This window comes from Lepisma saccharinum, chromosome 2 (genome assembly GCF_977018435.1).
Source record: "Lepisma saccharinum chromosome 2, izLepSacc3.1, whole genome shotgun sequence".
Taxonomy (NCBI): Eukaryota; Metazoa; Arthropoda; class Insecta; order Zygentoma; family Lepismatidae; genus Lepisma; species Lepisma saccharinum.
In genome coordinates this window covers 9345482-9369375 of record NC_139230.1, presented here as the reverse complement: position 1 = coordinate 9369375, position 23894 = coordinate 9345482, and positions in this window count along the sequence as shown.

Here is a 23894-nt window from a genome sequence, read left to right as displayed (position 1 = left end):
TGAAAACACGGCAAGTTTGAAACACTGACTAAGGGTTTTACGTCATCAAACACAGGGAACATTGTGCTCTCGTGCACAAAGCAAATGGCGGCAGCAGAAACAGCGTGTCGGACATAGAATTTCGCAGAAAACAACATGTATTCGTTTTAAAATGGATCAAAACTAGATTCACGAACTTCCACAACGCTGCAAAAAATGATTTCCGTAAATACCGATCTCTTTAAGTGGCTGTGTGTGCAAGTTGATGGGGCATATGGTCAAAAATCGTTTTCTCTAGTTTTTGGAGGAGTTTGATCATTCAGATGAAAGCAATATTGACGATGCTGTCTTCAAGGAGAGAACATTTAATTACAGTGTTCTCTAACCTCCAAAACACCTATGCTGCAACGTGTCCATTATTCATCATAAAACAGCTTTACTTCTGAGGTGTCCGTTACTATGTGGTGTGTCTTTTCCAGTGAACTTCCTTTGTGTTGCCCACTGAGATTGTTTAACTGCTGATGTATGTATAACAGAATTAATGGCTGTTCTTTTGATGATAACCAAGCTGGTAAAATTTGTGCCTAAGAAGCAGTTAATCATACTTGCTCTTGCAGAACTGGAACTTTTCAATGTTGCATTGATTCGATATCCATCTGTTAAATGCACTGTACAGAATGTCTCATTGTGTTATCCTAGCCACAACAGCATTGGCAATTCTAACACCAATGCCTCCATACAAAATGAACGTCAAATAGTGGAAATGAAAAAATGGTGGTACTAAAAGATTATGTGGAAAAGTAACTTTGTTTGATAAGGGAACATATGATATCTCATTCTTAAGTAATGCTGGCATCTTTCGACTTTCTTTCATGAGATTTATGGAATTCCATTCTAGTGCTTCCGGTAAGAAGTTAGTTCCATATCTAATATTTTGGGAAAAAATATTTCTTTGCACTTGAAACATCGAATAAAATGTTATTTTGTATGTATTTTCAGAAAGTATGCATGTATGTGCAGAATTCAGAAAATTTCAGCGAGTTCTTCTAGAGGACAAAATCGTTGTGTAAATGTCTGTGATCCTAAGGACATTGTGTTTGAGGTACACGTACAAAACGTTTTGAAATTTATATATTCGTTTTATGAGGATGTATATCAGCACTTCGATGTCATAGTCAATAGAGTTGCTGCTTTTGCTGCCAGGAGCGAACGTCACGGATGAATAGAATTATTTTCAGTTAAGTTCATAATCATTTATGTCAACAAATGTGCCCGATATGTCGTGCGTGTACCCGAATCAGATTTTTGTACATCATAAAATTTAAAAATTGCAATGTTACACGAATCGTATGTCTGCACCTTCTCGACAAGGTACTGTTTGCAGTGAAATCAAGGAATGTCCGAAATGTTTTAGGATTATTCTCACACACGATGAGCATGTGAAAGTGCTTTATTGCAACAAAAATTTCTGTACAGTGTGCATGCTACCAGGTTACACCTATTTATCATTACTGTTCCTAATCCGAAACAAGACCGCCAAGGAACCTCAGATCTATCCACATACGTAAAGAGAAAATATATCAACACCTGAAGCAAGCCTGCTCGGTCATTTGTTATTATGTCGCCTCAGGAACGGATCACTTCCCGAAATTCATCTTAATTGATCTCATAAAAAGTCAAACAGTTGCCCCGTGACGCAATCGTACAATATGTCATGGTCACCCTCTATGCATATTCCCTTTATGTCCTCCCTTTAGCCAAGGGTCCCGGGTTCGAATCCCGCTCGGGCTTGGTTGTTTGTGAATGCCCCTTTTTTGTCCTTTTTCACTTTGTTTCCACTTTTATTTTCCCGCGAAGGCGGACGCCACAGAAGATTTGATATATTTTCTGGAAAAGCACCACGCTAATTCAGAACATTTCCCGGGGCGGGCCTCGGCTACCGGGCGGATAGCAGGTGGCGGATAGCGATCGGCCATCAGATATGGTGGTTAGCTGCGAATAAGGCAATGCCAAATAAAAAGTCCCGGACCGAGGCGAGGTTTGAGGGGGGTAGTCTGTATCTATGTCTCCATGAGAATGCAATGTAAACTAGACAGTGGATATATCCCTAGTGCCTTTCTTTTCGACCTTGCCATGTCATATAATTTGCTTTATAGGTATTCCAATATTATTTTTATACGCTACAAAATGTCGATGGCACTAAGCTATACCTCTCGGGGGAAATATTTCGTTCACAAATCTTTAGGTACACATACTTTACGTTGCGTTCGTGGTACGTGCTGGTCATCAATCGTCTCTGTCTCAAGCAGCAGGACCACGAATTGAGGCCGTTTTTAAAGCTGTTTAATTGCTTGACTCTGTCCAAACCGAAATAATAATCTGAGATTGGCGTTTGAAGGCATTGGTTTGTGAATAATTAAAGTGTCACATGGGTTATTGGTGTAATTGCTCTCAGTAGTGTGTTTTGTGGTATTATAAACCCGAGAAATGATTAACCCCCCTCAGGCAGATTTGGCTACACTTAAAACTTGCTCAACATGCCCATATGAGCTTTTTGCTCAAGTGTGGTACTCCCTCTAATCCAAGATTTTTGTAAAAATGCCCTCGGGAAGTTCCTGTGAAATGATGAGCCCCCCGAGATTGATTTGTCCACACTTGCAAAAGGCACTTCTGTCAGATTGTTGTCCATAAGCTTGTTAAAAATATGCCCTTCTTGATATTTTTTTTGCCCACACCTAAAACTAAGCCAAGATGCTTATAAAACCCACACCCACCCACACCCACACCCACCCACATACACCCACCCAGATACACCCACCCACACCCACACATATTTACTTCCGGTCCACTTCCGGTCTACTTCCGGTCCACTTCCGGTCCACTTCCGGTTTGCCTACTTCCGGTCCACTTGTGGCCTATTTCTGGTTTATTTATATTGCATCATGTTTTGCAACAAATTATTACCCAATATTATGCAATAAATTATTAGACATGTGTTGTTATCTGATTGGTTGGTTATGACATAATGTGATGATGTGTTATATTCTGATTGGCTTATTGTTTCAGATGCTTTCAATGCGGTCTGTGCTTAGGCTATATAAAGAGATTTTGCACTGCATATCAGCCAGTATTGTGAGAGTTGTTGAAGAGTAAGGGTGTGTTGTTGCAGTGCTGCTCATATTTTTTTGAAACACCAAAATATTGCAAATTTATATAAATTGAATTACAAATCTATTTGATTTAATATACAGAATTTTTGACAACCTGTCATAGGTTTATTAAGTATAGAGTTTTGATTTGAACCCCAAGAAATTTTATATAAATACCAAAGCCAAAAATATTAACACACATACACACACACACACACACACACACACACACACAAATCACACTGCTGAACCCAACTGATATTTTTTATTAAGCATAGAATTTTGATTTGGACCCCAGGAAATCTTATATAATAAACAACAACAAAAATGCCAAATCAAAAATATTGTAATCAATGCAATAAGAATATATCCAGCCCCAATTGGGCTAGGCATCAAAGGAATTGTAATCCAGACAAATGCAGAACTCCCACAAAAATATGCCCTAAATGCCATAGAAAATATAGTCTGGAATACTTCACTTATAAACATAAAGGTACTTGCTCTGCACAGTCATCAACATTGCCCCCTCAACCATCTACATCTGGTCTGAAAAGGAAGCATGAAGCACCTGTTAATGCTGGACCGGCAAAGCAGCCACGCTATGCACCTATCCATAGCAGTTTTAATGGCCAATTAAGGGATCACCGTTTTGTATCAGAGCCAAGATGTGACATTAAGAATTTTTTGAACAGTATAAATCCTGATGTGCAGGCAATTCTAAATGCACAAAATGGCTCTTATAAGCTGTCCCTCAAATTGTTTACACAATATAAGAAATCAAATGGCACAAAATTTACACAGCCCCACATAACAGAAACTGTAGCTATATATTCAAATGCAAATTCAGACAAAATAATAAGCAGTTTGATAGATCAATTGAACATTAAACACTCTGAATTTGCAGCAAAAGAGTCTGGATGGAGCCTATGCGGATCTCCACACAAGTTATATGTTAATATTTCTGAATTCAGCCCATTACAAGGATCTACATATCTGCCATTACCCGCCAATATTAAAAACAAAAGAGCCGTGGTTAACATAGAAAATAATGATGAAAAATGCTTTTTGTGGTGTATTTTAGCTGCTTTGTATCCAGTTTCAAGGCATCCTGAGCGAATAAGTTATTATAAACAACATGAAAATGATTTTGATGAAGCAATGGAGGGTTTAGAATATCCAATGTCTGTTCAGAATATTGATAAATTTGAAAAAAAAAGGCCAGGGATATTAATGGTAAACAATTATCTATTAATGTATTTATTTCTACTGGCCGTGGCAATTGCTTGATAGCACCTCTCAGAATCAGTACATTTGATGATGATTCTGCTGTTCCGATTGATCTGCTCTTAATTGAAGGGGATGATACACACCAATATACTCTGATACATAATCTTGAAGCTTTAGTCAGAAAACAACTAGACAAATCTAGGACAATATTCAAGTTGTGCAGAAGATGTTTAATTGTATTTGATGGTAGAAAAATGGTGAATGGTGTTTGTGAAGAGAATGCAGAAATTGCTAAAAACAAGTTAATTGAGCATCTGAAATACTGTGGCAACCATAAACCTGTTCATATGCTTATGCCTAACCCAAATGAAAAAGCCAATTTTAAAAAATTTGAAGCCTTGGGGAACACCCAGCATATATAGTCTGTGATTTTGAATCAAACCTCAAACCCCTTGCATTCTGCAGTCCAGATCCTGATGAATCTTCAATTACATCATACCAGCTACATGAACCTTCTAGTTTTTATTATGTGGTTGTACAGGATGGGGTTGTTAGTAAAGAAGATTTATACATGGGAGCAGATGCCATCAAAGAATTTGCACATAGAATAGAAAATGAGTGCCATGACATAGCATCTAATGTCTTATTAAAATCAAAACCCATGTTGCCTTTAACACAGGAACAGATTGAAGATTTCAACAATGCAGAAAAATGCCCGGTATGTGATTCTGAATTTTCAGATGCAAATATCAAGGTTCATCACCATTCCCATACAGATGGTAAATTCTTAATAGCCCTGTGTAATAGCTGTAATATTAAGATCCAGAGACCAAAATTTGTTCCTATATTTTGCCATGGTGCATCCAATTATGATTTTCATCATCTGATCAGGTACGAGGGGTTTGACAAGCAGAATTTAAATATTTTAGCTGAAAATAATGAGAAATATATTGCCATTAGCAAGATAATTAAAGTTAATGGTGTTCCTATTCACTTAAGATTTCTTGATTCATACAGAATTTTATCGGCTAGCCTGGCCACACTGACCACTCAATTATCTGATGATCAATTCAAAATCACATGTGCTTTGTTTCCAAATCAGGACCTGAAATTAATTAGGCGGAAGGGTGTATATCCATGTGATTATGTTACAGATTTTTCTAAATTTGATGAGTGTTCTCTGCCACCACAACAAGAGTTTTACAGCAAAATCAGAGCATCTGGAATCACTGATGATGATTATCACCATGCCCAGTTGATGTGGAACAATTTAAAATGCCAGACATTTGGTGATTATCACAAGGCATATTTAAAACTTGATGTGACCCTCTTAGCTGATATACTTCAGGCATTTAGAAAATCTTCCATGCAAAATTATAAGCTGGATCCAATGTATTTTTACAGTGCTCCGGGCCTAGCATGGTCTGCAATGTTTTTAAACACTAAAATGCAATTGGATCTGATCCAGGATCAAGATATGTATCTGTTTATGGAACAATGTATAAGAGGGGGCATGGTGCAATGTTCTCAGAGATATGCCAGAGCAAATAACAAATATATTCCTGATTATGATCCAGCACTGCCATCAAATTATATACTGTATGTAGATGCCAATAGCCTCTATGGTTATGCTATGATGAAAAAACTGCCATATGCAGGGCTTGAGTGGGTTGAAGATTTCAATATTGAAGATCTTAAGGATTTTGATGACAGTAACTATGGCCTGTTCTTAGAGGTTGATCTGACAATTCCTGATAATTTACAACACATTTTCTGATCTGCCCCCAATTCCTGAGGTTAAGTGTTCACCTGGCTCTAAACAGAAGAAATTGATGATGACTCTAGAGCCGAAACAGGATTATGTCATATATTACAAAAACCTCCAGTTCCTGATGAATCATGGTGTTCAAGTGACCAAAGTTGGAAAAGTTTTGATGTTCAGGCACTCAAGATGGTTGAAGCCATATATTGATACAAACACAGAGCTTCGAACATCTGCAATGAGCCAATTTGATAAGACCTTGTTTAAATTGATTGCCAATTCTGTGTATGGCAAAACAATAGAAAATGTCAGAAAACATATTGATGTTAAAATAATTACTGACCCCAGCCGGAGCAAAAAATTGATTGCAAAGCCCAACTTCAATTACAGAAGAATTTATGATGAGAATATGGCACTTTTCAACATGAAAAAAACAAAGATTAAGTTTGATAAGCCTATTTATGTAGGGGCTGTGATATTGGAATTGGCCAAATTACACATGTTAAAATTGTATTATGATGTGTTGAAGCCTTTTTATAAGGATCGTGTAAATCTGATGTACATGGACACAGATAGTTTTGTTCTTGATATTCAAACAGAAGATGTTTATCAAGATATAACACAGCCTGAATTGTTTAAATATTTTGATACCACTGAACATTCAAAAATTAAACCCCACAACAAAAAGGTGCCTGGCAAGTTAAAAGATGAGACACTTGGTGATGTTATTGTGGCATTTGCTGGGTTAAGGGCCAAGATGTACAGTTTTGAAACATGTAGTGGCGCTGTTGCCAAAAAGGCCAAGGGCATTGGCAGAGTGACTGTAGAATTTGAAGATTACAAAAATTGCCTCAAATTATGTAGCACAATCAGAACATCAGAATCCAGAACTCAGAGTGTGGATCACTTGTTGACTACAAATATTGTAAGAAAAGTGGCTCCAGACCCACATGATGATAAGAGATGCATTTTATCATGTGGCATACATACTCTACCATGGGGTCATTGTGATTTGAAAAGTGGTAATCAATGCCCAATTACAGAGCATGATTTGAAATAAATAAACATGCCTATGAACTTATTTGGGTTCAAAAAACAGGCTATTATGGACCTGCCAACACCACAACCCTCTTCTGATATGATATCTAAACTAAGTGCTTTGTTAATTATTCATCTGAACAGCATACTTACAGATGTTGATGATGAAACAGGTAAAACATTGTACATATTTAACAATAATTTAAATTATTACCAATTACCTGTAGGTGGTCAATTGCAATTTATTACAACCCCTGAGGGTAATGTCAAGATTTCAGTAGGGAGAAATATTTATAGAATTAAGCACTCAAACATGGTTTCTGGCACTGTATATACTGTTTCTGCTGGTGACTGCTTATATATTGAGGTCCCGGGATCATATGACAAGCTTATACCTTTTTTTATAGAATTAAGAATCAGATATTCAATAATAAATAACCACAAAAACAAAATGCCTAATGATATATTTGGCCATACAAGACATGAAGATCACAGTGATGAGATTCTGATGCTTGCTGTCAGAGTCAAGAAATTAAGAAGTGATTTACAAGCTTTACAAACCACACTCAATGCCAGTCTTCAACTAGAAATTACAAATTTACAATCACAATGCATGGACCCTCTTCTTAAAATTGATTCTGAACTCAAATTGCTGCTTCAAAAATATACTGACTTGGCCACATTAGATAATTTTCAAAGTTTAGAAGAGGCTGTAGCAGCTCTTCAAGCCAAATTTAAGACCCAGGCCACCAACTCGGAGCAATTGAAACAACAATTGGAAGAGCAGATAAATAATGTCCAGACACAGCTCCAAACAATTGTCAAAAGCTAAAAATCCCAAGAAGATTTTGATCTAGTGATTTCCACTCTAAAGGAACAGATTCAATCACTCCAGATACCTAATCTGGACCCCTTGAACAATGCCATAGCCGAGGTTAAAGAAAAAATTGAGACACTTGAAAATTTTATGAACAACTTGCCATCTTCTGATGCTTTGAGTGCAATAACTCGGAGTGTTGCCAATATTAAGCTGCAACTTGAAACATATGAAGATTTTGGAAAAATTCAAAGTACCATAACCCATCTTGAGGGTACAATAGCAGCAGTGCAAAGTGATTTGACAAATGTACAAGAATCTCTAGAATCTCGCCTGCCTGGTATTGTAGACACCCTTGCCAGTGTCCAGCAACAGATCACAAAGCTTGAAAACCTCAACACTGAATCTGAGCTATCTCATTTTCATCACTTGATCGATGATATCCAAACAAAACTTGAAATTTTACAACAATCAACACACACTCAGGCAGATATAGCCCTGCTCCAAAATGCTATGCAAAATGTGGCTGATGCTTCTGAATTAAATGATGTAAAATTGGCACTTGAATCTTTGCAAAATACTGTATCAAATCTGCCTACATCACAGGAACTTAAAAATATTGAGCTGTGAATCGCATATTGAAATCAGAAGATATCAAGAATATCCAGACAGAGATCAAACAACTCACTCAGACAGTGGCCACTCTACCAACTAATCAACATATTAATGAACTGCATGCCCTGTTTGAGGATATCAGAAGACAAGTCCATGATCTTACTGCTCAAAATTCAAAATTGGCAGTTGTTGAAAATTTACAGCAAATTGTAGCTAATATCAAGCAACAGCTAGGGACCATGGAATCCAATCAAGCAAATGCTCTGTCTGGTTTTGCCACCCAGCTACAAGAAATTGTGCAACAATACAAGAAACTTGTTGTGGACATAAAAATCAAGCCAGGCCATGATGATGTTGTTAGGACTATCAATGAGCACCTTGAATCTGTAACAAGTAGATTGCTTACAGCAGAAAAAGAAATAACCGGCATAATCGAGAATCCTAAACATACAATAATTCTTGAATTGTACAGTATCCCCAACAAAGAATATGATTCACCATTTACACCAGGTGGCAAAATATATATGCTGTCCCCTGCTCAATTTTATTACCAGTTTTTTGTTGGGGGCAGACTTAGACCAATCAAGATCAAATATTGGCTACAACCACAGGCACACCACTACCCCCACCTTATCAATAACAAATGCTGACAACAAACCAAAAATCACCAGTGTAGAGTTAGAGGATTTTACAGATCCCAATACATTAGAAACATCTTATGCTGAAGATGATGGCTCTCTGGAATTTCATATACAAATAGGAGACAAATTATATTTAGAAAATCCTGTAGTATCAGCTGCTGAACACCCCATAGTTGCAATATTCTTGTTTTCATATTATGTCTAGACAAATTATTGTTGATGAATTACACAGACAAGCCAGACATAATTATAAGAGACTGCCAGTAGTCACAAAAGGCATAGATGATTTATGGCAGAGCGACTTGATTGAGATGGCAAGTGGACATCTGAAAAACTTAGACAAAATCAACAAGGGCTACAAGTATCTACTCACTGTCATAGATACATTTTCAAAATTTGCCTGGGCTGTGCCACTCAAATCCAAGACTGGAAAATGTGTTACAGAAGCCTTCAGGACAATCATCAATCAGAGTGGAAGATCACCGCGCTATTTGCAAACAGATAATGGCAAAGAATTTTATAATTCTGTGTTCCAAGAATTTATTAAAAGCCAGTCAATAAAACATTACTCGAGTTACAGTGATCTCAAAGCCTCAATTGTAGAGGGATTCAACAAAACCCTAAAAAATCTTATGTATAAACAATTTACACTTCAAGGTAATTATAAATGGCTTAATATTCTTCCAGAACTTCTACATAAATATAACAACTCGGTCCATTCCGCAATCAACATGAAACCCTCTGAAGTAACTTCATCTGATGAGCAAAAATTGATCAGGACTGTTTATTATCCTAGATACCAGCCAACAACAAGAAAAGCCAAATACAAGGTGGGTGATCAAGTAAGAATCAGCAAATATAAGCACTTATTCAAAAGAGGCTTTACAAGAAACTGGAGCACTGAATTATTTACAGTGGTTCAAATTAAACCTGGGACCCTTAACACATATATAATAAAAGACCACCGAGGAGAAATTCTCAAAGGCCGGTTCTATGAAGAAGAACTCAACAAAACTAAACAGCCTGACACATATCTCATAGAAAAAATCATCCGCAGAAAAGGCAACAAGTTATTTGTCAAATGGCTAGGACTTCCAGAACGCAGCTGGATCGATGCAGACAAAGTGATAATATGAACACCTGGGATGTTATAAAAAGGCTGCCAGAACCTGAACAGCAGATTAAGAGAAATGGCAAGTTGCTGCCTGATAATATTAGATGTCTTATTGTTGGGCCATCAGCTTGTGGTAAAACTACACTAATGATTGATAATTTTTTATTGGCACCCAACTTGTTAGACTGGAAAAACAGGCACTTGTATGTTTTCTCTAAGAGCTTGGAACAATTAAAATATCAGCAGCTGATGAAGCTATATGATGGACTGGATATAGCCACTTTTGAATCAGATGTTAAGAAACTCCATGAATGTCTTGATAACTCTGTTGTTGTGTTTGATGACATTATACTGGATAATCAAAACAAGGTTAGAAATTTCTTTACACAGGGCCGACACAAAAACATTGATTGCTTCTACCTGGCACAGACTTTTTCTAAAATACCGAAGCAGCTGATCCGAGACAACAGCAATTTTATATGTGTGTTTCATCAAGATCATACCAACCTCAAACACATACATGATGAATATGTAGGTGGTGACTTGAGCTACAATGATTTTTCCAAGTTTTGCAGTAGGTGCTGGAATCAAGACAGTTATGGGTTTGTCACAATTGATATGACAAGAAAACCCAATAGTGGCAAATACAGAAATAAAATCAAAAATTTTCTAGACATTGAAACATATATAAATAACCATGAAAAGGCCAATTATTGATGATCTTAAATTAAGAGATTATCTTGTAAAAAGATTAAAGGGATGGAAATCAGAGAACCGAGGAATTTATGAACAACACAAACAAACAGAACAGCCTATTATTGATGCTATTAGTGAATTAGGTAAAAATATCAAAACTGTTACAGAGCAAAATCAAAATTTGATCACAGAGCTTGTACCTGTAGCTGCTAGGAACATATTAGATTATCCAATCACCCCACTTTCTAGTATTCATACACCTAGTCCTGTTGCTCCTCGAAGAATTGAAGCTACTCAGGATCCTATTGAATTGGGTCTTCTTGCTCAAAAATATTTAAGCACACCTAAAGACAACAAAGATGAGGTTTTTGGCTTATATGCTGACACAGAGCGTGATGTTAGCATCATACATAGAATTATCAATTTCAGAGTAACATTTATGGGAGATGATCTAATTGTATATTCAGAATCTCATCTTGGAGAAAAAGGTGGTTTTGTTAAATATCCTGGAACACCTGGATTGTGGGAACTGATGACTAGGAAAAGGCCTGGCAGCTATACAGATCAAGATTATGAGCATTACAAAGAAATATTAATAAAATCAGATGCTCTATACCAGAACAATGATCCCACACAAAAAAGAGTCAAGTCTAGCAGTGGAGTAAAATACAACAATTTAATCAAGCCCATATGGTCACAGATTAAGACAGGCAGTGGAATCAAACAATACAACACCCTGCCTAAAGAATTTGTGTGGGTTGATGATGTCAGGAAACTTGTAGATAGGTTATTGGTGATAGCTGGAGAGGAAAATGCTGGCAAACACAATTTTTACAATGAAAAGTTTGGAATTATGGACATGATAAGCACCAAATTGTCTAATTTTATAGTGAATGACACTAAGGGGATTGGATATCTTATAAAAATTATTAATATTCTACCACCTAAATTTTGGAATATTTCTGAGGGTCGGGGGTTGGTTAATGACATTATAAACAAGCTGCCATTTGAACTACACATTCCAGGCTATCAGTATTGTGGTCCAGGCACAAAATTGGAGCATAGATTAAACAGAGGTGATCCTGGTGTTAATCCCCTAGATGCTGCTTGTAGAGACCATGACATAGCATACAACACACATTCTGATCTTGGCAAGAGACATGTTGCAGACAAGAAATTAGAAGAGGCTGCATTTGGTAGATTTGTAAGCAAAGATGCTTCTTTAAGTGAAAGAATAGCAGCATTGGGAACCACCATAGCTATGAACACCAAACAAAAACTGGGGTGGGGGCTGTGAATATGTATATAATAAACCTACAATGAAGGCCAAGGGTGTTATGTATCAAATACCTTATGCAGGTCTTAAATCTCTTAAAACTATTGATAGTCTTTTAACCAAAAAGCAGCGCAAGAAAAAAAGCTCTTGTATTGCCAAGGGCCATGGTATGAAATTGTTGCTTAGTACCCCCCAATTAAAAAAATTACAGCAATCCAGGAAAAAATCACATGTGGGTGGATTTATGTTTACTATCCCGGCCATCTTAGCAGCACTTGGGGCTGTTGGGAGCTTGGCTGGGGGATCAGCTGCCATAGCAAAAACAGTAATAGATGCCAAGAAAAATAAGGCAGAATTAGATGAAATAAAGCGCCATAACCTGGCCATGGAGAAACAAGGCAAAGGTGTTAAGAGAGCCATGAATAAGTTTAAAAAAAACAAGAGCCGCTTACAAACCAAGATATTGAAGCTTTAATCAAGCCACTGGGCATCAAAAATTTTAGAGGTGTGTACATGTCTGATTCTTTACCAGAACAACCACTCAACAAAGAGTGTGGCATTGTTAATTTGGATAAGTACAAAAATCAGGGCACTCACTGGATTTGTTATCTTAAATATTTAAAAGATGAGGCATTTGTGTTTGATTCATTTGGAGGTGTTCCACCTGAAAATTTAATAAAATATCTAAAATCAACTTATCTTTATTACAATAATGCCCGTGTTCAAAACTTCAAAGATGTTAATTGTGGACATTTGTGTTTATCTGTTCTCAGATATATGTCTCAAATAAATAAACCATCAATTGAAAATTTTCAAAAGGCCCTGTGGTATTTAAAACATCATGGGGGTATTCCATCTCACCAGCCAAAATTCAATATTGAAACTCAAATTACATGATGATATAGTGTATCCCAAAACAATAGCTCTCAGAGCATTTTTTGGTATGTACTTGATCCCTAATATTACACACCACAACAACAAAATTGCAGTAGGGGATCAAAAAATTGTCATCACTCCAGGGCAATATAATCTGTCCACTCTAAATGCTCAATTACCCAGAGGTATAGTATTAACTCAAAATTCTGTCACTCACAGAGTAGAGATTGTATCTGCTACAGAAACAGTGGATCTGGGTACTATAGGAGAGCTGTTAGGCTTTGAGAACAACACAAAACTCGAACCGGCCGTCAAACACACTGCTATTAATATACCTAAATTCTTAGCCATAGAGACTCTGAATATTCACTGTAATGTGGCCGAGGGTATGATCACCAAATCAAATGGCATAGGCACTCACAAACAAACTGGCATCATTGCAACATTCAAACCTAACTCTGAATTTATGGAGCCCATCATCTACACTCCATCCCCAACATTATATGTTCCTGTGTGCCATAATAGAATAGATTATATTGAGTTGATGGTCACTAATGAAAAAGAAGAATTAGTTGATTTTGCTGGAGCCACAACAACTGCTATCATAGAAATTAATATTTAAATAAAAATACATACAAAAAAAATGGAAAATATTGAGAGTTATGAGCTACAATCATTCCCCCCAAACAGGAGGACATTTGCAAATTTAAATCAACCCAACACAGAAATTGAGGTTGATCTTGATGTAGGGGATGGCTTTATACACCCCCACAGAGCAGATCTATACATCAAATTTGATGTTGTAAAGCTCGATGGTACAGATTATCCGGCAAATTCAAATATAAGATTGGTAGACAATTTTGTGCCGCATCTGTTCTCTGAAATTGAGATCAGAAAACATGGTGTTGTTATAAACAGAGTGGATTATCCCGGCATTACCTCCACAGCTTTGGCCACACTAAAATTATCCAAAACCGAGGCTTCTTACTACAAAATAGGTGGATTTGAGGCTGGTGATAAAATAATATCTAAGAGCCACACAGTGCTGTTCCCCATGCGCCTGTTGCCAGGATTCTTCTCAGATTACAAAGATATTATGTGGAAGGGTGGTTTAAGAATTACATTTAGAAGAGCTGCCAATGATAATAATGCTTTGATGAGGTACAGTACATTAAACTCTACAGGGGAAGCTATGCCTAATACCCTACCTGATGAGGGCAAATGCATTATTCAGACTATGGAGCTAAGAATCCCGGTTGTTGAATATGAAGCCAGTTATGCTCTTAAATACAAAGCAGATATAATAAAAAATCCACAGATTCCTTTACAATTTTATACACATCAATGTGTACAGAAGCCTGCCACTGGTACTTATTATGAGTTTGATGCTACAAATTCATTCTCCAGTATACAATATGACATGCCGGATTTTGTGGTGGTACTGTTTCAGACTGGAAGACACAATAATCAAGAAAAAAATTCAAGTAGATTTGATAACTGCAACATGAAGAACATATATCTTAAAAATGGCAGAAATGAGGTGTTCCCTAGAGAAAATTATAATTTAGACATGTCCAATAATGATTTCCTTAAATTATATGAAGCATTTACAGCATACAAAAGGGTCACTACTGGCAATACTGACATGTATTACACACCAGATGAATTCAAAGCACAGAGACCCATGTTTGTTATCAACACTTCAAAAAGAAAACAAGTTGTGGTTAATGACAGGACAAACATTAAAATTATCTGTGAATTCCACGATACACTCCCTGATGACACTATATGTAGTGTTATTCTTATAGGGGAAAAATCATATATTTATGATGTAAGAAATGAGAGAGTCACAGAGCAATTCTAGAGGGCCTCTGCATATTGCACAAGTTGAGCCTGGTGTATAATTAAACTTAAACCGGAAATAAATATGTGTGTGTGAGTGTGTGTGTGTGGGTGTGTATGTGGGTGGGTGTGGGTGTGGGTGGCTTAGTTTTAGGTGTAAAAAAAAAAAAAAAAAAGGTAAAGTGTTCCCCTGTGCATAGCACCACGCCATGAAGGCGTATAGGGGGTGTGGGGGTAACGCCCCACACTTTCTTGATCCGGTTGTGAGTGGGGGTGATGTGATCAGCATCACGCCCCTGACCGCCTTTACCCCCCAGGGTTTCCCCCAGGTACCCATGTTATTCGACGCTGGGTGAGCGCCGGGGCCGCTTTCACCGTTAGAAAAGTTCCCGGATTTGAACCGGCCGGGTTTTAGGTGTGGGCAAAAAAAATATCAAGAAGGGCATATTTTTAACAAGCTTATGGACAACAATCTGACAGAAGTGCCTTTTGCAAGTGTGGACAAATCAATCTCGGGGGGCTCATCATTTCACAGGAACTTCCCGAGGGCATTTTTACAAAAATCTTGGATTAGAGGGAGTACCACACTTGAGCAAAAAGCTCATATGGGCATGTTGAGCAAGTTTTAAGTGTAGCCAAATCTGCCTGAGGGGGGTTCATCATTTCTCGGGTTTATAATACCACAAAACACACTACTGCTCTCGTACTCCAATGTAGATATGCTGAGGTTCATGGATGTTATAACGCAGTTGACTGTGTCTAGATATGTGGCATCATGGAATTAAGAAGAACTAGCCGTGCTCTCTTTTTTATATAAAGGCGCAGTACGTTGTGGTCTTTGGGTGTTTTTTTTCTGAACATGATTCTCTTCCCTTCCTCTAGGAAACCTTTGGCGTTGCAAGGAGGCTTGGAATGGAGAGCATTTGCTTTATCCTTCAACTATTGGATAAGAAGGAAAAGCACATTTGTGTCTTTATCACTTGTGAGTTTACGCAGTTCATATATCACATGCTTAGATTTCTGTGCATTTATTTGTGCTACTTTGAATTTGCCATGCTTTTGAGAGAGAGTTGTTTCGTTATCTACACATTGCCTTATTAATAAGCCTTGAACACAGAATCTTGTATGTTATACAGTTTCGACCATCAGAGTTTCTCCTATTACTTATTGTACACGGAATACAAATGGGAGTTTTGTTAGTAGGACAATATTCTCTTGAATGCGTCTCCTCACCACAAACTGAGCAGGTATAATGATATTGGCAGTTTCGGGTCGTGTCCAAGGTCGTTATAGTTAAAAACAAGGTGGTAGTTTTATGAGCCGATTGGGCAGTGTTGTGTGCAAGCGGTAGTTCAGGTCGCGAACGTGGTCGCAGTGTTTTCGGCTTTTATCTTGCGTGTCTTTTATATTTGGAAGTAGATGTTCTTGTTGTACAGGGCATGTCGAGGCGACTTTCTTGAACCCTGCATATAAAACCTACGCTATATTCATACAAAACACACGAGGTACATCAGCCCGTTATATTCTAGTAAGCAAAGTGGACTCGATTGCCAATATAAGTGCCTCTCATGACACTAGTAAATGTAAAGGTGGTACGTTATAAGGACCTGATACTGCTCCTTAAAAGAAGCAAGTTGACTGTTTCCCTTGGAAGCCTCCTCATGAAGATAAACATAGAATCCCAGACAATCAACATTTGGGAATGGTCCCTATTCAGTATTGTCAACTGAATAGCTGTAAAACCTGTAAGACGACACCGGGATCTGTTGAGTGCCACGGAGGAAGATATCACACAGTGACTTTTTGATCGACATCTTAGAAGAGTCCACTGAATAGAGACACCATGGCCGGAGAACTAGTGTCAACAGCTTCTCTCATTCTCACAATCGATTATAACATTCCAGGCCAAACGTTCTCAAATCTTGAGTATTGTTCCAAGGGTGAAGTCATGTCCCTTTAATTTTCTAAATTCTTCTTATGTGCTGACTCTCTTTTGGATACTGATTAAGTGCTGGGCGCGGTAATGTCCCTACCTTTTTAAGTGCTTATTACTGCAGATGTAACTCATATATTCTGGTAGCAATAAGTTTTTCAAAAATTTTTCCAAAATGCTTTAAGCATAGAAATTGGCCTGTGTGTCTTTGGACGAGGTGTCCTTTAATAATTACTACTTGTCCTAGTTTCCAAGACGTTCGAAACTTAAATTCAAGTAAGCATTGATCATTCAAAATATGATAATATGATAAGGCAATTCATTTTTACATATCTTTTATGATTTCATTCATAATGATACGCATTTCTTAATTTTAGAGTTCTATTTCTTAACTGTTTTAATTTATTAGATTTGCTGTTCCTTGGTCTTATTTTCATAGTTTGGTTAGGAATTGCTTGTTCTATTATTTGTTCCAAGCCTAATTTCTCTACGTTCGAATTAACATCAGTATATTCATTATACCCGGTTGATGCACATAGTGGTTTGGATCCCCCTTTAAACTGTAGATTCAGTCCCGATTAGCCTTTCAGTGCATAAAGTGGACTTATAAAACCAACTCAATCAATCAATCAAGTCCAGCTTTAATTTTCTAAATTATATCAAGCAGTCACTGAAGTTCATAGTAACGTCTCCAACATTTATTGAACTAACTAACTAACTAACTCTCTAGCCTTCTTAAACCCGAAGGTTCATGGCTGCAGCAACACAGGCCTTCCATCTGTCCCTATCTTGAGCAAGATCTATATACTCTTTTCCATCCCTACCGATTTCCTTTAGGTCCATCTCAACGTTGTCCCTCCATCTTCGTCTTGGCCTTCCTACAGGTCTCTTACCATCTGGTTTCCCAACAAGAATCCTGTAAACTCCTCTTTCCTCTCCCATTCGTGCCACATGGCCTGCCCACCTAAGTCTTCTTGATTTAATTATTCTAATAATATCTGGACATGAGTACAAATTATGTAGTTCTAAATTATGTAACCTTCTCCACTCACCTGTCTCCTCATCCCTTTTAGGTCCAAAGATTTTCCTAAGGATTTTATTTTCAAATACTCTCAATTTATGTTCCTCTTTCAATGTAAGGGACCACGTTTCACACCCATATAATACTACAGGCAAAATTACTGTTTTGTATATTTTAACTTTTAGTTTCTTAGATATTAAACGAGAAGACAAAAGTTTATGAAGAGAGAAGTAACATACATTTCCTGAATTAAGCCTACTTTTTATTTCCTCTTTAATATAATTTTCATTTGTTAATATTACTCCTAAGTATTTGAATTTGGAAACTGGTACAAACGAGTTGTTATCAATAATTAGATTTTGATTATTACCTAACACTTGGTTTCGGCCTGTAAGCATATATTTAGTTTTCTCTTTGGTAACTTCCAAACCTATCTCTTTAGCAGTTTTGAAAATTATTTTAGCATTATTCTTAATTGTATTCACATTATCCCCCAGTAAGTCTACATCATCTGCATATGCTAACAACTGAGTCACACCATTTAATTTTAGTCCTTCTTTAGTTTCTTTTACCTTCCTTACAGCATATTCTAAGGCAAAATTAAAGAGCAATGGAGATAGTGCATCTCCTTGTTTTAACCCATCATGAATTGTAAATTTCTCAGACATATTATTACCCACACGAATTTTACTTTGTGTTTCACTGGTGCATATTTTTATCATACTAACAAGCTTCTTAGGTATTCCAAACTGTACTAATATATTATATAATTTATCTCTTTTCACCGAACCATATGCTTTTTTGAAATCAATGAATAGCTGATGGACATTTTGATTATATTCCCACTTTTTTTCAAGTGTCTGTCTGATGTGAAAAATTTGATCTGTAGTTGATATGTTACGTTTAAATCCACATTGATAATCACCTATAATTTCATTAGCATATGGGGTTAGTCTTGTTAAAAGAATGTTAGACAATATTTTGTATGTTGTTGAGAGTAGAGAAATTCCACGGTAATTACTGCAGTTCATTTTATCACCTTTTTTAAACACAGGAACAATTATGGATTCTTTCCACTGTTGAGGGATTTCTTCTTTATTCCATATTAAACAAATTAATTTATGAATTTGACATATTAATGAATTTCCACCATATTTAATTAACTCAGCTGGTATTAAATCAATGCCAGGTGCTTTGTTATTCTTTAGCCTTTTAATAGCATCTTTAACTTCCGTCAAGTTAGGTTCTGGAACTAAAGGTTCTGCTGTGTGTACTTCATTTACTTCTGATTTATCTCCTACATGGACATTTAAAAGGTCATTAAAGTAGTTCTTCCATCTATTTAGAATATCGCTTGGGTCAGCTAGAAAATCACCGTCTTTATCTTTTATCAAGTTTACTTTAGGTTGCCACCCCTTTCTAAATTCATTTACACCTTTATATAAATCTCTGATATTTTTATTTTTGCTGTTTGTTTCAATTTCGTTAATTTTGCTTTTCAAGTAATCTCTTTTTTTTTACTTCTAAACGTGCGGTTAACTTCTCGCTTTATTCTATTATAATTGCTTAGATTTGTATCATCCGAGTTATTTAACCACCTAAGTCTAGCCTGATTTCTTATTTCTATTAGATTATGACATTCATTATCAAACCATGGCTTACTTTTTCTTGGTTTATGGTATCCTATACTTTCTTTAGCTGCTGATTCTATTGCATTACGTATGTGCTCCCAATTCTTATTTACGTCTGTTTCATTTATATTTTCATCATCATTTAAATCCTGCAAAACATCAAATCTATTTGACAGTTTAATTTGGTAATCTTTCTTAATTCTTTCATCAACAAACTTTCCTGTATAAAATTTTATAACTTTTATATTTTGTTGCTTATGATTTATCACTGAGAGTCTTTCTCTTAATTTAGCAATTACTAAATAATGGTCACTGGCACAGTCAGCACCTCTATGTGTACGAACGTCAATTATACTAGTATGCCTTCTCTTATCAATGAGAATACAACATTTATTGAATACGAAATTAAATTATGAGCAGTACTTGTACATTTACCATGCTATTCCCATTTATCTATATCATGATAATATCGCGTTGTTAGAGTTAAATCTATGTTGGAAGTACCTCCACATTTCTTATGAAATGTCAATTCTGTTGATTGATAATGCTTAAATCCAGACTAGTAATTAGATCTTCCATAATTTATTTTGATCATCAGTTGTAGGATGATTGGAATTAGAAACTAGTGCCTTTAAGGTTCTTGCCTTATTATAACTTAATATTTATTTTCAATCAAGTTAAAAAATATATATTTTTGCACTGAAATGATAATACAGTGTAACTGAAATGAGATTTTTATTGCCTGTATGAAATTCACAAACAGTAGAATGTTAAATGCATAGATGTTTAATCTTTATACATTTATTTGTGTGTTGAATATAATAATTGCAGTTTATGGAGCTTTGGCATGAGTGCATGTAGGAAAGCCAGTGATTTTTCCTTTATTGAGATAAGGTTCTTGGATAAGAAAGATAAGTATATTTATATCTTCATCCCTTGTGAGTTTACGTAGTTCATACATTACAAGCATAGATTTCTGTGCATTTATTTGTGCTACTTTGAATTTGACATGCCTTTGAGAGGCAATTGTTTCGTTATGTACATATTGTCTTACAAATAAGCCTTCCCTACACAATCTTGTCTGTATACAGTTTCGTCCTTCACGGATTCTCCTATTTCTTACTCCACACGGTAGGCAAATTGAAGATTAGTTATTAGGACAATCCTGTCCTGAATGCGTTTCCTCACCACAGACTGAGCACGTACATCTATATTTGCAGTGTTTCTGGATGTGTCCAAGTTTGTTGCAGTTAAAACATCTCGGAACTACGATGACGTCTTTTATCTTGAATAATATGTAGGATGTAATTAGAAGTCCTTCTTGATGCCCAACTTTCGTAACCCCCAGTACTACATTCCATGTTGATTTATCTCTCGGTTCAGTCCTAAATCTTTGTTTAATATCAAACCCAAATTTCTTCCTTTTACAATATTTCATGAACGTTCAGTTGGTAATATTATCTATTTACATTTTAGAATCTGCAATATGAAATCACTTGATTGATTAATTAGTTTACTAAACACTTCAACAAACGCTGTGTTGATGCAAACGTCAAAGTTCACTTGGTAAAAAAATTTGGTGCCATACATTTTTGTATGATAATGTTAACATAAAAAATACATATATAGCAAAAATGTTCACATTTAAAATTTTTTACAGTATACTAGACCAATTTCTATGCATGATAAGAGTAAACTTGTGTAAATGTGAACATTCTATAACGCGTATCAAATGGAATTCTTGCATGTCTGAACTATTTTTCATGTGCAATTTATATATTAAGGAATTTGTTTGAATAAAATAGATACAAATTCTTGACAAATGATGAAAACAAGCAATTAAAATGTCAGTAGTGTTCATTCGACTGCAAATGTTGATATATCTGTATAGCTGGAATATTGTATGCTTCGGCTATATATTCACACCTCACGCTCATCAGTGTGTTTATCTGAAAGAGTCTCTATTTTTGGAAGGCTTATGATTTCTGCCTTCGATATGATAATAAAATAATTCTTGCAGATCTTAATGCAAAGGTAGGCCAGGACGTCTGGGCTGGACTTGTGATTGGAACTCAAAGCATGCACCAGCACCACGAGAGTATTGGTAAGTGTCTCCATGCTAGTTTCGTTGTAAGAATAAGGTCCTCCTATTACGAAGTTTATTCTGGAATTGAATACAATAACCAGTTAATTATGACACATGCAATTCTGCAGATGAAGCTTTATTATTGTCTTTGCGCTTGCTACTTCGCAGTGCACCAAAATAGATGGTCATGTTTCTGGCAATTCTAAATTTCTAGAAATCTCTGGTCTTTTTCGCTACATGCATTATCATCTTCAAATTCGATAGTCAGATTTTTGACCAGTCTGCACTTTGTATTGGTCTTGAAATGAAGGAAGCAGTTTTGGTCCAGGAAGCACTTCGTCTTCTTGCTATCTAACTCATAACCTTTGAGATATCGACAATACAATATTTATAAGAGCGTCCACAATCGTAAATACATTTAATTAAATGTAATATGGCAATTAGTATATTTTCTCAAATGACTTCGCACTTTCATTTCTATGGTTATACTTGACGCAGGTGTTACTAAATGGATCAAGCCTTAAAAAGAACTCTTATCTAAGAACTATTTCTTGCTGCAATATTTAGTCAGCAGAATCTTGCATGTGATATCCAGATTTGGTGTGTACCAAACCTTTGGTTTCTGCTGTTCCTAATGCGGTCTGTCCCACAGAGAAGCAATGATCGTAACACAACATCGTTTTGAACATAACTTTCTTACCAATCTCCATCTACCTCAGTGGCTAGATTAATGTTCTTACTTTATGTTAATATTGTTGAATAGTGTTCATTACTGCAAAACTAGTTTCGTTGTATAACAATCAAAATGTGAGTTTGATTAATGGAACACTTTAAAGTAATTCCAACATAAAAAAACTGTTTTTCTTTTCACTTTGAGAGCATAATTGCCACTCCAAAAGTATCCAATGTTCAAAAATGTATTCCTAAGGGAAAACAAGAATGTATATTGCTCTTTTGAGAGATGGACATGAACATACACTCTTGTTAGTCGGCAGTTAACTGGCATTAGTATCCAATAGAAGTAAAATGATACATTAATAACTACAATTTTGGAAGACATTTCAAACTGCATGAAAAAATGCATTTGTTTTTCAACATATTCTGTCAAATTATTCCTTTCTTTAAAAAATATCACAATCTTGGTGGAATTCAATGTCTTAAATGAAATAATGTTGATTACTATTTCGATAATGTATGTTTTTTGTAACAATGCAGATTAAAACGTCTAAAATTCCACGACTGAATGGGACAAGAAAGGACAGTGAAACGGAGAAAAAGAGACTACTCGTTTTGCATAGTACTTACTGACAGACAGATTGGATTGTTCCTTCATCTCTTTGATTTTCTCACCATTCATTCACTCATCCTCATCTTTGCGATTAGCCAAAATTGGCAGAGAAGCGAAGTAAGACTGTCTATCAATCCTCCAACCACCTGTCGCAACTCGCATCAGCTTCACCCTCTCACCCAGCTACTAGTCAGTCCTTTCTAACTCTAGCATCTCTATAACAGTGCAGGCCATATGTTCTCAAGTCTTGAGTATTACTCCAACGCTGATGTTATTTATATCCCTTTAATTTTCTCAGTTCTTCTTATATACTGACTCTCATTTGCATTGTGATTTAGTGCTGGGTACGGTAATGTCTTTACTTCTTTAAGTGCATATTACGGGAGATGTAACTATTTTGTTCTGGTAGCAATAACCTTTTCAAAGATTTATCCAAAATGCATTAAGTAAACAAATTGGTCTGTGTGTCTTTGGAAGAAATGGATCCATATCTGGTACCTTTTAATAATTACTACTTGTGCTAATTTGCAAGCCATTGGAAACTTACATTCGAGTAAAAGTTGATTTGGCAAAATATGATAAGATGATAAAGCAATTCATTTTTACATACCTTATATGATTTCATTCATAATGCGAAACTTTTCTTAATTTCCAAGTTCTATTTCTTAGACCACTTAATGTTACATGGTCCGATTTTCATTGTTTGAATGGGAATTGTTGATTTTACTATTTGTCTCGCAGGACCCTGTGGCCAAGTGGTTATCACATCGCACTGCGACGCCAGGGGTCCCGGGTTCGAATCCCTCTAGGGCTTGGCTGTTTATGAATGTCCATACATCAATTTCATCACTCATCCCCATCTTCGCAAATTAGACAAGAGGCACAAAACTAAAATAAGTTAAT